Here is a 16,797-nt window from a genome sequence, read left to right on the forward strand (position 1 = left end):
TGATAACCTTGCTGGATAGTCTTCAATTCAGACCCTTGTTTTTCATTACTTTATATAATTCCTGCCACTCCCTTCTTGCCTGAAGTGTTTCTATTGAGAAATCAGCTGAAAGTCTAATGGGAGCTCCCTTGTAGCTAACTTTGTGTCCCTCTCTTGCTGCCTTTAAGATTCTTTCATTGTGTTTAACATTGCCATTTTATTCTATTATTTATTTATTTATTTCATTGCAAAAAGCTTTATTGTTTCCATTTGGTCCAATGCATGGGAGAGGGCTCCAGGGTAGTTAAAAGAATGGCTAATGGTTTCAGGGAGAGGCTCAGGCAAAAGCCAGACACCAGAGGAATGCAACGGGGCCCCTCAAAGGCCTCTGGGCTCCAAAGGTTTCTAGTCATGCTTGAGGGTGAGCCTTTCAAAGAGATACTCACCCAGCCCAGCTTGAGGGCTAGCCAGCCTGTGGAGGTTAGTGAGGTGGTTGCACATGTTCTTGATGAGTTTCGCCTTGTCTTCCAGGAAGTGGTTCTCTAGGAAGTCACAGAGATGAGGGTCTGCATGGGTAGAAGCCAGGGCATGCAGATCCAAAAGGGCTTGGTTCAGGTTCTTATCCAAGGCTGTGGCGGCTTCCATGGCATCCTGAGTTTTGCCCCATTCATTACGGGAAGGCTTCACTGTGTCCTGAAATAGAACACAGCCACCAATCTGGTTTTGCAGCTTTAAGAGATACTAAGCATCCTCACACTTCTTCTCCACCAATTCATGGAAGAAGTGGCCCATGCCCTCCAGAGCCACATTGTCATGGTTGAACTAGAAGCCCAGATAGAATTAATTGTAGGAGACCCACAGATGCAGGTTGGCCAGGTGGTTGACTCCAGCCTCCACCTCAGTGGAATAATTCTGACAAATTTGGGAGCTCATGGTTGTTCCACAATAAGGAGTTAATATCAGAAAACGGTGTTGGCTGGTCTTAGAGGCTGAGGCAGTTCTGAAGGTGGTGATTGGAAAAGAGGTTGGAAGGTAGGTAGAGGCTGGAAGAGGGGGTGTCCCTGAGTCTATTCCATCCAAACACTGTTGAAGCAGGAGACAGATCTGGGGACACCAAGGGCACTGCTAACATTTACAATTTTAATTATGATGTGTCTAGGTGTGGGTCTTTTGGAGTTCATCTTGATATACACTGATCTCCCTATGTGGCTCAACATGCCTCATCTGGCTCTAAACTTTTATCCTCAGGTGAGGATAAAAAAAAAAAAAGACACACAGATAAACAAAACAAAACAAAACAAAAACATACACATGCAAAGAACAGTAGGAAGTGCAAGACTAAAATAATTAGAAGAAGAAGAAAGAAAAAAAAAGTAAAGAAGGCAACCCTCCACCCCACTTCTCTCTGAGGTTTGCCATTCTGTTTCCTACTTCCATGTCTCTGCATCTATTTTTATAGAAAGCTTATTTTGTACATTATATTCCTTAAATAAATGAGAGCATGTGGTACTTGTCTTTCTCTGACTGGCTTATTATACTCAGCATAGTACTCTCCAGTTCCTTCCATATCATTCCAAAGGGTAAGAGATCTTTCTTTCTTATAGCTGCATAGTATTCCATTGTGTATATGTACCACAGCTTTTTTATCCACTCATCTACTGATGGGCACTAGGGCTGTTTCCTGATCTTAACTTTTGTAAATAAGAAGGGGGTGGGAATGGGGAGGAGGGAGTCAATTGGGGGGGGGGGAAGTGTGTGTGGGGCATCTGTAATAGTTTCAAGAATAAAAAAATAAATCTTAAACTTTAGACATAAATATACAATATAGTATTGTAATATGTATCAAAGGTTGACATTGCATCACAGTTTTTGCATAGTATAAAATTAAAATTTTATTGTAAATGTAAAAAATAAATAGATTTGAAAAAAAGGGAGAGGAGATAATGCACAAACTAACCAAATAAAAAAAGAACCTGAAAAAACAAACAAAAACATCAGCTTCAACAATGATACAAGACCCAGGTTCAACAAAAAGATTAAAAGTCAAACACATGAAAAACATACATGCTCGCGCGTGCGCACACTTGCACACACACACACACACACACACTACAATATTAGTATGTGTGAGAATGAATGAATTAAAAGAGGGAGAGAAAAAATATGAAAGTAAAGAAAGCACAGCAAAAGCAGACCAAACCAAAGAGCACCTTGAACAAGTATCAGCATCAACAATGATAGAAGGACCCACCTCAAGACAAGCTTAAAAGGCAAACAACAAGAAAACACACACACATGCACACAAAAAGAATACTAGAAGGCATGAAACCAAAAGGGTTTGGAGAGGGTAAAAACACACAAAAAAGAATATAAGAGCAAAGAGACCACAGATAGGGTAAGAATAAAAAATAAAAAGTAGAAAATAATGACTGAAACAATAATAATAATTTTAGAAGGTAGTAATGCTAAATTGAATGAAATATAGAAGAGGAAAGTAAAAAATGGGAAAAGAAAGGAAGAGAAAAACATTGAATTAAAAATAAAACTTAAAAAAAAGCCACACACCAAAACAACCACCACCACCACACCACACAGAAAAACACTTGGATCTGCTCTTTATGAAGTTCACTGGATTTTGCTCTGCTGTTGTTGGATCTGACCCCTTGGGTGTAGGTTCCTGTCTTCTTGGGCAGTTCTCTGGTGTAGGTCAATGTGAATCCTTGCCTGGGCCTGGTCCTTGGCCTCCTGGCTGAAATCCTGCAGGGAATGGTCTCAGGTAGTCTTATGGGCTGGGCTTCCCTAGCCCAGAGGCTGGGTTGCTTTCTGGGCTAGCCAGTAGTATGTATTTGTTCTGGGATGCTTTCCCTTCCCCCACAGGCACTGGGTTCTGCAGGGTTTCAGGTCCAGTCTGGGTGGTTTACATAGATTTGTGTTGGGGGTGCTGCCTGTATCTCGCAAGAGAGGCAGGCAGTCTCTTCCTCTCTTTCCAATGCCTCAGTTCTACCTGGGTTGCTGGTACCCCCTATTCACCACCGGAAGCAGGGGAGAATAGGAAAAAAAAAAAGGGTAAAGAAAATAATAGAAAAAAATGCCCTCCTTGGCTCTTTAATCTTTCCGCATGGGCCAGCTTGTGCTGGGCGGGGCTTCTGCCCAGGCTCCCTCCTGGCCAGATGTAGATTCCCCAGCAGGTCAGGCACTGCTGCTGGGGTGCCAATCTTCAGCTCAGTGCTGGTCCACGGGTGGGGGAGGGGTGCCTCCTCTTCGCTGGAGGTGGGGAGGAATGGGCCTCTTTTCCTGGGCACTACATGGGCTCCCCTTTTCTTCTCTGTTGCTCTGGTTTGGGGATCTCTGTGGGGCTGAGTCCCCCCTTTCCCAGAGGACAGAAGCTGTTCCTCTGCACCTTCCCTCCGTCTTCCAAGCTGTGCTGGGCAGCTGCAGGAGTTCACAGTCTCCTCCTCTCCACCGCATCCTTGTTCACAATATTTCCAGTCAGCTATTTTCAGGTGGTTTTTCAAGTTGAATGCTCTACAGTTGAGACTCAGGTCAGGTTCTGTGTTTGGAGTATGCCTAGGGAACTTCCTTAGGCTTCAGCCATCTTGCCTCATTTCAGCTTCCTCTCTTCTTAAGTACAGTTCTCTTCATAGGTTTTGAGATGTTTTCATCAATTATTTCTTCAAGGAAGCTGTCTGTTCCCTTCTCTCTCTCTTCTTCTGGAATACCTATTATCCTTATGTTGCTCTTTCTTGGAGTCAGATAGTTATCACATAATTCTTTTTTTCTTTTAACTCTTATATGTCTCTTTTCTTCTTCCTTGGTCCTTTCTACAGTTCAGTGTCTTCAAACTTACTTGCCATTTGGTCTGCTCTATTTCCAATGCTTTCTAATGCATTCCTCATCCTATATATTAAGTTCCCCATCTGCATAATTTTTGTTTGGTTCTTTTTTATAGTTTCAACCTCTTTGATAAAGTACTACTTTTGTTAATTAATGTTATTCCTGAGCTCATTAAACTGCCTTTCTGAGTTCTCTTGTATCCTGTTAAGCTTCTTCATAACTGCAATCTTAAATTCTCTGTCATTTAAATCACCCATGATTTTGAGTTTGCTTTCTGGAGACTTTTAATTTTCTTCCTGTGCTTGTTACCTTGCTTGTTCATAGTATTTGGTGGATTGTTTCTATGCCTGAACATTTGAAATAGCAAACTCTTTTCTTATTTAGATACACTTTTGCTGTGAACAATTCAGCAGGTAATAGGTAGGATGTTTTCTTTTGTTTTCCAGTAGATGGTGTTCTACTACAAGTTTTTGTTTTCTCTTATGTGCACTATTTGCACCTCTGGGATTGTGGTGGAGTGCCCTCATTTTGTTAAGAATGGTGGGCATCCTCTCTGTAACTCGCTCACCTCAGTTATGGTGGAGAAATGTGGCGGGTGGTAAAGAACCAGTTTTGTGAGCTCTCAACTCAATCTCGTTTTTTACTAATGGTCTCTGACTCTGCTGTGCTTTTGGAGACATCTCCACTGCCTTTACCAGGGTTAGCCATCATAGGTGGGGTAGAAAGGCAAGTTGAGGATTTTAAACTTTCACCTTTTGACCCACAATGGCTGTTGACAATACTGTACTGTTTAAGACTTACTAGCTATCTCTACCAGGGTCTGCTGTGACGGATGGAGCAATGGTGGCAATTTCATGATCTCATGGCTCTGTCCCCTGTCATAAATGGCTGTTGGTACCTTTGAGTTATTTGGTGTTTCTCAGATTCCTTTATTAGGTTCTGCCAGGATAAGTGGGACAAGTGAAGCAAATTCATGATCTTGCAGCTCCATCCATCTGACAGCAATGGTTTTGGCATTTGTTGCAATGTTTAAGGCTTTTCAGCCACCTCTACTGGGGTCTGCCACAATGGAGAGGAGGGAAGGGAGATACCTTTTCCTAGGGGAACACTGCTTCTGCCCCTAGCTATAGTATGAAAGATGCAGTCTGATTTCTCCACTACTACTGCACTTGCTGGGTCTGTGGTGGGCACCAAACTGTGTCTGTAACCACTGATCCTATTATTTCTTTCTCCTGTCTCATCTACTGGTTTCAATATGCAAACCTTGAGATATTCTGATGACTGGATCTTTCAGGCATTTTTGTGTGTTGAGCAGAAGATTCTTTGTTGAATTGTAGTTGTCTGACTTGTAAATTTAAGGGGAGAAATAAAGAAATCTCACTCTGCCATGATGCTGATAGGATCATGATGTCATTATGAACACTTCTTTTAGCTCAACAAGGTGAAAATAAAAAGGAAGTGTGATATTCAGCAACATCGTTGATGTGAAGTTTAGAAATAATTTTAGTGCTTTATAGAGAAATAGATGTAAACAAAATATTCAAAGCACAGAAATTTTTGTCCCAGCAGAGAACAATACAACATAAAAGTCTGTTTCTAATAAAAGAGCTGAAAAATTGGTGTCTGAAAATCAAGGCTGTTTTAAAGCAATCAATACCTCTCACTATTATGGCCTACAAAAGCCCAGTCTACTCTGGTGTCTGGAATAAGAAAGCAATGCTATTTAGTTAAAGAGAGCATACAGTTCATAAACTTATTTTGGTTAGGGCTGACCCTACAAAACCCTACCCTGAAATCCCTTTCTCTGGCCTACCTAAGCCCTTGATAGCAATTTAGTGACCTTCTTCTGACTTCTCCTTCTTCATGTTAACTTTGGACTGGCCACTTGGCTTTGACCCTCCTGGAGAAATGATTCGCCTCACTGCCTAGCTCAGCACCTGACCTTCATTAAGAAGTCATTTTTTTTTTTTGGTCTGGAGTCCTTGCTGAGAAACTCTTCCACACTGGTGTGAGCTCTATTTACACTTTGGAAAACACACAAAGACATAGCTCTGAGAGATGATCTTCTTGTAGTTCAGTATACAAAAAACCTGTGAACTGCTTCTCTATTTTTCAGTGAACTGATTCTCCATTTCCCCAGCTACTGATTCATAGTGACACAAGATTGCTAAATGTTCAGCCTTTATTTTTGTTCTAGGACTGCCCTCTGAAACTAGAGCCCAGCTTATGACCAGTGTCAAAAGAGAGAAAAAAATGGAATGTTGCTAGACCAAAATGGAAAGACACAATGACTCAGGAACCCTGTTGTTTTCTTCCACTGAGTCTCCATAGACTACTTGGTGTTAGTAGGTGTGTGTGTGTCTGATGGAAAGATACAGAGTAAATTATTTTCATATTCAGTCCAGCCTTCAAACTTCATAAGCTACCTAGTTGGTGCTACCATATGCCTATCAATACAGGCATTATCACCAAGGCTTAACAGAGGTCATGTAAGGGTATAACATCTGGTGTGGAAACTAGGAAATTGTTAGCCAAACTCCCTGCAGGATTTGTTCAGGGCCCTTTTCCAATGCTGATGTAATACTAAAATCCTCTGACTTCTTTTCCTGCAAGCCTACTAATCAAATGCTTTTCTAATTCTCTCTCAGTCAAACAAAAAGAGTTTTTGTGCTTATTAATTTATTTGTATACACACTGGGTGTGTATGTTGGGGACAGAGGCTGTTCATATCAGTTCTAGAAATGGACAAACTAGATTTCTATTTAAGCTCCACATTATTCATGCCATTAAGGAGTTCACAGTTTAAGGAACAACATATATGTGAACTATTATACAAAGCATGCTTGGAGAAGCCACAGTGGATTTATTAACCAGGTTCCTCAAGGTTGGTCAATTCTTCTGAAAGATTTAGGAAAGCTTCACAGAAGAAGCAGCCTTTGTTCTAGATCTATAAATATGAGATTTAGATATGCTCAGAGTAGAAAAATAAAAATAGACAGGAAGACAAGCATTAGAATTGAGGGGATAAACACAACCCCAAAATTTAACATGTCATTCTCCCAAACGTCATTTCTATACCACAGTAATTGAGATTCTGGAAATTTGTACTTATAACTAATAAAATACATCTCTGTGGTTCAGACTGCCTGTTTTTTGTCTGAATGAAACATGGAGCTCTTAGTATATGTCCTTTGAACTGAGATCCAGAGGCATGCTTGGCAACTGAATTCATTTGTGGCAGAGGAAAAGGTAGGATAAGATGAAATTGGAAAGTTAAGACAGGGCCAGAATATGGAGAAAATTGAAGATCAACTTAAAGAATTTGGGTCTGGGTTAAGAGCAAATGAGAAGCTACTAAAAAGTTTTTAAACAGGGGAATAACTTGATTAGGCTTGCATTGGAGGAAGATGAATTTGGTAGCATTGAAGGGGAGAGAAAATATTTCCAGGTTGTGCAATATAAAGAAAGATAAGATGCTGAACATAGATCATAACAGTGGAAATAGAGAAGTGATGAATTCGAAAGATATTTTGAAGATAAAATCAATAAGACTTGGAGGTTCCTTTGGTATGGTGAATAAGGAAGGAAGAAGCATTAAAGACAACTCTAAGATTTCTGATATATATGGCTGGATGATCATAAAGATAATAATGTATTGAGATTCTATTATATACTAAATACATGTATTTTTAATTTAATTTTTATAAGTTTTTAAAGTCGATATTTATTTTTTCTGTGCATTATATACATATGAAGAAACTGAGATTAAAAGAGGTGAAGTGATTTGCTCAAGTTATGTAGTCAGTAAAATTGGCTTATTTGTGCTCTATATTCATTATTTTCAGTAATACTTTTTTTTTGGCAAAAGAAATATTTATGAATCCCCTGGTAAATTTGCATGTTTGAAGAGAAAAGGGGAAAAAAAATCTATGCACAACTAACTTTTAGGAGGAAATAGTTCAATATCTTTTAAGACTAATAAAAATGCATTATTTTCTCTTACCTGGATGAATACTTAAATGTGTTCCTTAAATATTAAAAAGCCTGCCTCTGAGCCAAAGATGTCTTTAGATATTTATAGCCTAAATTTGACAAAATTTTAGGGCATCTTCTCTTAAAGAACTAGAATATGAGAAAGCTGGAAGAAACATGAGGCACCCTGAGAAGAGACATGCTACCCTACTTGCAGGCAGAAAGAGTCCCTTCAGGCACAAACAATTCATAAAGAAATACAGAAAATTCTCTGGCTTGAATCAAGGGGAAGGAAGAGGCAGTTTGAATTTATCTGCAGTAAAATTGCCAGTTAATCACCCAAAATTAACAGGTTTTTTTTAAATTCACAGTTTCTATGAAATGCACTCTTTTATCAGTTTTTCCACCCTTAAACAGTTATACCCACAACCCAAGCCTAGTTAATCAAAAACAAAGGTGGGGGGAAGATACTTATTTTTTTTCTGAGATAATTATTTTTCTGAGGAGATGATGAATGAAAACATTAATTGGGCCTTGAACTTAATATCCTGTAACTTAATGTTAGGTTCAGACCCTATAAATTAGGTGCTGGGGTTATCAAGGATGATATGGTTCCTGCTGTTATGAAACTACACATTATAATGGGAAATACACAATAGCAGACAGATATTTGCAAAACAGTAGTATAAGTGCTGTGCTAGGGAAGATTCAAGCTACCAGAGAGGCATAGAGATACATGTAGTAACTAAGCCCAAGAACTGGAACAAAGTCTCTGTTATGAGATGGGAATTCATAACAGATGAAACTGAACACACAAGATTGGTCTACATCATGAGGCAGTTAGCACTGGGTGAATGATGGTAAGCTGAAATAGAGTGGTGTTAGTGGGAATGGAGAAAAGTGGATGAATTTAAGAGACTTTTTTGAGGCATAATTACCAAAAATTGATGATTAATTGGGGATAATAGACAAATCAAGGATAATGTTCAGGTTTCTGATGAGCAACCATAATGTATGGTAGTGCCACTGATCACAGAAAGAAAAGAGTTTGAGGAAAAGTTGGTAGTTCAAGTTTCAACATATTGAATTTGAGCTTGTGTGAGATATTCAAGTAGAATTTTTTAGCAGGCACTTGTGAAATAGGAATTTGAAGTTTAAAAAAGAGCTCTTGGATATGTAGGTTTATATGAACCTTAGACTACAATGAGCCTTTCATATAATAAAACATATGTTAGTGTTTTCAACATTTCTGGCTATCTGTGTAAAGTTGATTATATTTGAGAGACTCTCTAGACTAGTCTACATAGTCAGAGAGCAATGTGGAAGGTGGGGAGAGAAGAGACTCAGGTCTTCCATGAATTCACATGGACAAATTACAACTCTTTGGATATGTTTCTTTATCAGTCAAACAGGAAAAACTAAAAGGAAAAGGGCAACTACTTTTAATTGTGCTTTCCATATGATCAGGTAAATTGCTAGGTTTACATATAAAGGTCTTCAAAGAGGTTTTTGTTTTCTTCTTTATCCTCACCCGAGGACATTTTTTCATTTTTTGTTCAGGTAGAGTGGGAGGGAGGGAGGGAGGGAGGGAGAGAGAGAGAGAGAGAGAGAGAGAGAGAGAGAAACATCAATGTGAAAGGGACACATCAAGTGGCTGCCATCCTCATGACCAATCAGGGCTCACGACCAACCAGGGCTGGGGACAAACTACAACCAAGGTACATGCCCTCAGCGGGAACTGAATCCAGGTCTCTCTGGACCGCAGGATGACGCGTTAACCGCTGAGCCAAACCAGCCAGGGCTAAGAGCTGTTGGTCCTATGTCAGTGGTTTTGTTGAATTAGAGTTCCATTAATTTCCCTTCTGCACTAATTTAAGGTAGCAGCAGTTGTCCCAGAATTGTTTTGCAACAAGAACTAACTTGTTGAGTATCTTTGTATTCCTATACTCATAAACACTTAAATGAGCATTTGCTAAACGTGGAATTGTTGAGTCAATGGGTGTATGCATTTAAAATATTTCTAGATGTTGCCAAATTGTCCTTCAAAACATTGAGTATAATTTGTTCCACACATCCTCACCAGCACTGGGTGTTATCAATATGATCATTGGTGAGCTGGTATTTTGCCTATATGTTAAAATTTCCATGAAATTCACCAGATTTTCTGAGAATGAAGGTAGAAGTAATTATTCTCTATTAAAAATATGACTGGATAAAACTTCAGTCCTGAAACCTGAATAAACCATATATTTGAAATGGCTGATTTGGGATATTGAATATTTTAGTATTAAGAAAATATTTTCCTGAATAACATTTTAGTACCTTGAAATAACATATGCATACAAATAATATGAAGTGGAAGCATCCTTGTCCTTTCTATGACTTTCAAGGATTCTAGATAAATCTCTACATTTTGTGCACCAATCCTAATTCACATCAGGGTGATGAGATAAATGATTAAATTACTGGAAAACAATTTGAAGCTGCCAGATTCTATGGTAAGTTCTTGAATCAGTAAGCATTTCTCTCCCCATGAGAATCTGGTATAAGTTACCCCACAGCTGTAAGAGATCTGATCAAGGAAAAGAACCAAAGATGATCTCAGCATGAGCATTACTGGCTTCCTGTTTCTGTATACTTTAAAATGTCATTAGGCTGAAATGCAAAGAACTAGAGAAAACACTTGGAATAAAGCTGGATTCAGATTTACAAGCCAGACTGATTTTTGGCAGGTTAATCACTTTGTAACTTAATTGTTTATTCTTGTTTATTATTTGGTTGCTAAGATGACTTGACCAGTTCAACTGTTCTGGGATCTATATATGCATTCTTCTTCAACCCAAAAAGATAAATAACAATTTTATACTACAATCTAAGTATGGCCTTTAATAGGTTATAATGATCTAATATTTTTATGGAAGATCAGCAATAACAATAGCTGATTTCCATGCCTTGTTTTGCTCTATTTCAAAGCCATTACTTCACATGTATTCTTGCAACAATCTTCTGAGGCAAGGATTATTATCTGCATTTTATAGAAAAAGCGGAACTGGAGCCCAGCTCATTTATCTCTTGTCCTTTTCCCTAGTCAGATAGAGAAAACCTTTTTTAAATCGAAGCATGGTATTTGCTTTATAAATGGAAAAATAGGTTTAATATAATTTGACTACAAAATAAGAAAGTATCATAGTATAATTACAAAACACTTAGGAATTCAGAACATTTACCTTTTCACTCCAGATGCTTTTGGTAAAGCATCCTTTAAGTTTGGAATTATGATAATAAAATAGTGAGCATTTACCTTTATAAGTAAAAGTATCCTTATTAGAGACAAAGATTCCAGATATTTTATATTTACCTATTCTTCCCTAAAAATGAAATAAAAATAGAGATTTCCCGGTGCAATTCATATATGGATCCTGACTTGATGGCCACCAGATTCTATTTAATTCAGTAAAATTATTGAGCACCTGCACTTGTCTGTTTGGCTCAGCAGTTGGAGTGTTGGCCCATGGCCCAAAGAGTCGCAGGTTTGATTCCAGTCAAGGACACGTATCTCGGTTGCAGTTCAGTCTCCGTCCCTGGTCGGGGTTTTGAGGGAAGCAACCAATTGATATGTCTCTCTTACATCAATGTATCAATGTTCTCTCTCTCTCTCCCTCCCTCCCTCTTCCACTCTATCTTAAGATAAATGGAAAAATATCTTCAGATGAAGATTTAAAAAAATCTTGAGCACCTATCATATATATAGCAAGAGCTTGAAATCTAGTGGGTGGCACAATATATAAGTCAAGTACACATAGAACTAAAATGTTAAACAAAATATAAATGCCTAATATGATTCAGGTTAAGAGAATGTATGGTGCTATCCAATAAGGTAAGTAAAAGGGAATACAGAGGGTGTCATGAGAGAGGTGGAGTTTGGGTGGAACCTTGACAGAAAGATGGGTAAAATATTAACTGAAAATAGAAAGGACAAGGAAACTCCATGAAGATGCATTGGCTCATACAAAGTCCTAAAGATCAAGTCCAAAATGTGTTTGGGGGAACAATGAGAATTTAGTTTGTTTGAGACACAGTGTAGTTTTAGGAGCTTGGGAAGAGAGGAGAAGAGAAAAGTAAAATAAAGCCATATTGAGAAGGTTTTGGAATCCAAATAGAGGATTTAACAAGGACCTAGTAGGTAATAATAAATCACTGAAAGGTTCTGAACAAGAACAATGACATGATTAGAGATGAACCTGAAGTAAATGAAGCTGATAGCTCTGTGTGAGACATATGGAAGAACATGGTATGAACAAGTGGGAGCCTGTTGCAGTAGTTGACCTGAGAAATTAAAAGGACACAAGCTGAGTTAGTGGCACAGAACAGACATAAAACACTCCAGAGAAAGAACTAAAGAACTTTGCATCTGATTAGATGGCAGTGGCAGAGATTGGTATTTGGAGAAGGGTGAATTTGCAAAAATGATGGTAATATTTCCAACCCCAAACAGTGTGAAACCAGTAACAAAAATTCGGAGCTTGGTAAAATATTTGGTATTGAGAGAAAGGTGATCGGTTTGAAGGGAACGTTGGAAGCCTTATACTTTGGCTAGACTTGAGAGGAAGGTACTCCAAAAAATAGACAAATGTGATTCCAACAGAGGAACAGGCATTGTGATAGTGGTGATAATAATGCTGCTATGCATAAGGTCAAAGTTCCTGGTTTAGTAACTGACTACTGCTATGGAGATAAGGCTTTAAATCTGGGAACACTAGCCTAAGGTTATAGAGACATGGTAAAAGTAGCAGATCTAAAGTAGTGCAGTGAAGGCATGAGAGGGGAGTGGCAATAGAGTGAAGGAGGGTCAATGGGGGAAAACGGGGGACATTTGTAATACTTTCAACAACAAAAATAAATTTAAAAAATCAGAGTCTAGAAGAATTTGGAGAATACAAGTGAGGCAGGAAAAACATTTTCAAACAGAAAACTAGAGATGCATTCTGAGAACTGAGTACCCTGCCCTATTCTGGTTAGTTTAGGCATTTCCTAGTGTTTAATAAATAGTGTTGCTGTTTAGGAACTTCTACTTTAAAACAGGGGTTAGCAAATTATGGCCTGCAGACCAATTACAGCCCATCACCTGTTTTTGTATACCCTGCAAGCTAACAATGTTTCTACATTTTTAAATGGTTGAAACAAATAAATAAGAAAATTTCATGACACCTGAAAATTATTTGACATGCAAATTTCATTGTTCATAAATAAAGTTTTGTTGGAATACAGCCATGTGACTACTTTTAAGTATTCTCTAAGACAGTTTTTGTGCTGCAAAGGCAGATATGGGGAGTTGTGACACAGACTGTGTGATGCACAAAGCCAAAAATATTTACTATCTGGCCCTTCAAGAAAAGTTTGCTGACCTGTTACTGAAGAATCCAGCTGGAAATCAATAAAGGTTTCACTGAATGTTGGGTTTGGGGCTGTCTTTACTTTTTATACTTACCTTCCCATAAGCTCACACTGTTTTGTGAGCTGGAGATTAATGTGTCCTGAATATTCTCTCTGACATCATACATATATTCTCACTGAAAGCCTGAGTGCCAATATGAGCTGTGCACATCCAGGAATGGCAAACACCACCACACTTTCTATCCATTGTCAGTGGGCATTGGCAGGGCCACTTCACACCTTGCAGTCAGAGTAGTCTCCTTTCTCCTTCCCTGGCTCATGATTGTACTTCAACCTCTTTACTCATGCTTTCTATAACTACATTATTCCAGCTAGTGATGCAAAACCAATTTCTCCATTGTTAAATCTGTCTCCCTGGCTTCATTGATACCATTCAAAATTATTAATGTACATGAAAACAACAGTTAAAATTCCCAGAGGATGATCGAGGCACTGAATATTTTTACATATTTTAAGGCAGTGGTTCTCAACCCTCCTGATGCCATGACCCTTTGATGCAGTTCCTCATGTTGGGGTGACCCCCAGCCATAAAATTACTTTCGTTGCTACTTCATAACTGTAATTTTGCTACTGTTATGTTTTAGGCGACCCCTGGTGAAAGGGTTTTTCAACCCCCAAAGGGGTCACGACCCACAGATTGAGAACCACTGTTTTAAGGCATCCACCAATTTCACTTGAGGGTGACAGGGTTGAGAAGAAAATGTTAAAATGATAATTTGCTCTGTTGAGATGTTTAAAAAATTTAATCAGTGAATGTGTTTATATTATACTAGAAGAATTAAGGTTCTGGACTATAGAGTTTCCAGCAGTAAGATGAATATAACTGCTGGCTCTTGGCTTTATCTGGTATGATCCTTACATAAAACAAAATTATAACATTTCCTTTTATGAGAAGAGGCATGCATAATGATTCTGTATTTTCTTAACTTTTTATTTTGAATCAAATGTTCACCTTCATTTGCACTTCTTATTGTCTTTCATGTTTTTAATCATCATCATCACCAGAGATCATGAGTGATAATCACAATCTAATTACTTTCTTTATATTTTATTTTATTTTATTTTTCAAGCAAAAACAAAGTTTATTTGGAAAAGTAGACAGACTCATCATAGCAGGGATAGGACCCAAGTGGGTTGCCAGTGAGGCTCCTTTGTCTAGGGGTAGATATATGCTTTGCTATCCTCTGATTGGTCCTTTCAAGGAATTCTGCCTTAGCAACATCCATATATTTTAAAGCTTGTGTTTCCCGCCTAACTGTGTTTAACCGTAGGTCATCTAGCTCTCAATTCATATTACTCTTCTGGAAAAACCATATGTAGGCATCACTGATTTAAAAAAATCTTTCCCTATCAGGTGAATTGGGGTATATTTGATTAGCAAAGATATATACTGTTCCATAACATTCCTTAGTTGGAAGTGCACAGGTTCTGATTTAAAACAGACATTAATTAGCTATTCCTGACATTTGAACAGAATTTATTCCCAGGGAGGAGACAACTTAGTTTGGTGTGGTTAAGAACGAATAAAGTAGCCCCAGTTATCTATAAGGATCTTAGTGGCTCCCCTTTTTATAATAATTTCAACTTCTCCCAGACTATTAAGGTGGAGGAGGGGAAATGCCCTTGGAGCAACCCTAGGCTTGCTTTTGGTTTCTTTTTAAACTCATCTTTATTGTTGAATGTATTACAGATGTCCCTCCTTTGTCCCTCCTTGACCCCCCTCCCTACTTCTACACTCCTCCTGTCTTCCCCACACTATTGTCCATGTTTATTGGTTATGCATATGTGCATATATGTTCTTTGGTTTCCCTTTTCCCACCCCACATCCGTACTTCCCTTTGAGGTTGCACTTCTTAATCCCTTTATCTTTTTCACCCAGCCCACGTCCCATCTGGCAACCAACAAACAGTTCTCTATATCTGAGTCTGTTTCCGTTCTGCTTGCTCATTTTGTTTGTAGATTCAATTGTTGATAGATATGTATTTAGTGCCATTTTATTGTTCATATTATTTTTATCTTCTTCTTCAAGAAGACCCATCAATGTTTCATATAATATTGTTTTGGTGGTGATGAACTCCTTTAGCTTTTTCTTGTCTGGGAAACTCTTGATATGGCCATCAATTCTATATGATAGCTTTGCAGGATAGAGTAATCTTCATTGTAGGTCTTTGCTTTTCATCACTTTAAGTATTTCTTTTCATGCCCTTCTGGCCTGAAAAGTTTCTTTTGAGAAATCAGCTAACAGTCTTATGGGAGTTCCCTTGCAGGTAACTAACTACTTTTCTCTTGCTGCTTTAAGATTATCTCTTTGTCTTTAACCTTTTGCATTTTGATGATAATATGTCTTGGTGTGGACCTCTTTGGGTTCATCTTGTTTGGGACTCTCTGTGCTTCTTGGACTTGTGTGTCTGTTTCCTTCACCAAGTTAAGGAAGTTTTCTGTCATTATTTTTTCAAATAGGTTTTCAATTTCTTGACCTTTCTCTTCTCCTTCTGGCACTCCCATGATGAGAATGTTGGTACACTTGAGATTGTCCCAGAGACTCCTTACACTATCCTCATTTTTTTTATTCCTTTTTTCTCTTTGATGTTCTGATTGGGTGTTTTTTACTTCCTTATATTTCAAATTGATGGTTTGCTTCTAGGCTTTACCTACTGTACTATTGAATCCCTATAAATTATTCTTTATTTCAGTTAGTGCATCCTTCATTTCTGACTGGTCCTTTATTATGCTCTTGATCACTTCTTGGCCTTTTGGCTAAGATCAAGGGTAGTATCTTTTCTTATCAGTTTAATATTATGCTCTTGATGTCCTCATGAAGTTCCTCAATGTTCTCACAAAGTTCCTTGAAATTCTCATTAAGTTCTTTGAGTATCCTTATAAGCAGTGTTTTGAACTCTGCATCTGTTAGATTGCTTATCTGCATTTTGTTCAGTTCTTTTCCTGGAGTTCTGTTCTTTCATTTGGGACATATTTCTTTCTCTCCTCATTTTGGCTGCTTTCCTGTGTTTGTTTTTATGTATTAGAGTTGCTATGTCTCCTAGGCTTCCTAGAGTGGCCTGTTGTAGTAGGTGTCCTGTAGGGTCCAGTGGCACAGCCTTCCTAGTCACCCAGTTGGGTCCTCGAGGTGCATCCCTCATGTGGACTGTACACCCTTCTCTTGCGATTGAATCTTAATTGTTGTTGGCATGTCAATGGGAGGAATTTACTCAGGCTGATCAGCTCCAAGGACTGGCTATGCCCACTAGCCACTGACCTCTGACTACCTTGGATGATCAACTGTGCAGGGGCCCATCACACAGAGCAAGACTTACTTCAGCTGGGCTCTGGTACCCACTGAGTCCATTCCTTGAGTGTGTCACTTGTGGAGGTGATTGGGTGTGGTGCTTTGACATGGTCTGAAGCTGTCCACTAGGTGTGCTGGCTCTGAGGCAAGGTCAGCCACTGCCTGTGTTCTATCTGGGGCCTCCAGGCATAAGCTACAAAGCAGTCTGCCAATGGCTGCATCTTGTGTTAGGCCTGGAGGTGCCCAGAAAAAAACAAACTATGAAACAAGGC

General features: G+C 38.7%; 2 pseudogenes; one reads left to right on the top strand and one right to left on the bottom strand.

The window, feature by feature from the left end:
- Window positions 1-384: 384 nt before the first annotated feature.
- On the bottom strand, window positions 385-912 carry LOC118636311 (annotated as a pseudogene).
- Window positions 913-15,976: 15,064 nt separating this feature from the next.
- Window positions 15,977-16,096, top strand: LOC118636892 (annotated as a pseudogene).
- Window positions 16,097-16,797: the final 701 nt, after the last annotated feature.

The sequence above is a fragment of the Molossus molossus genome, unplaced genomic scaffold (assembly GCF_014108415.1).
Source record: "Molossus molossus isolate mMolMol1 unplaced genomic scaffold, mMolMol1.p scaffold_m16_p_2, whole genome shotgun sequence".
Classification (NCBI taxonomy): Eukaryota; Metazoa; Chordata; class Mammalia; order Chiroptera; family Molossidae; genus Molossus; species Molossus molossus.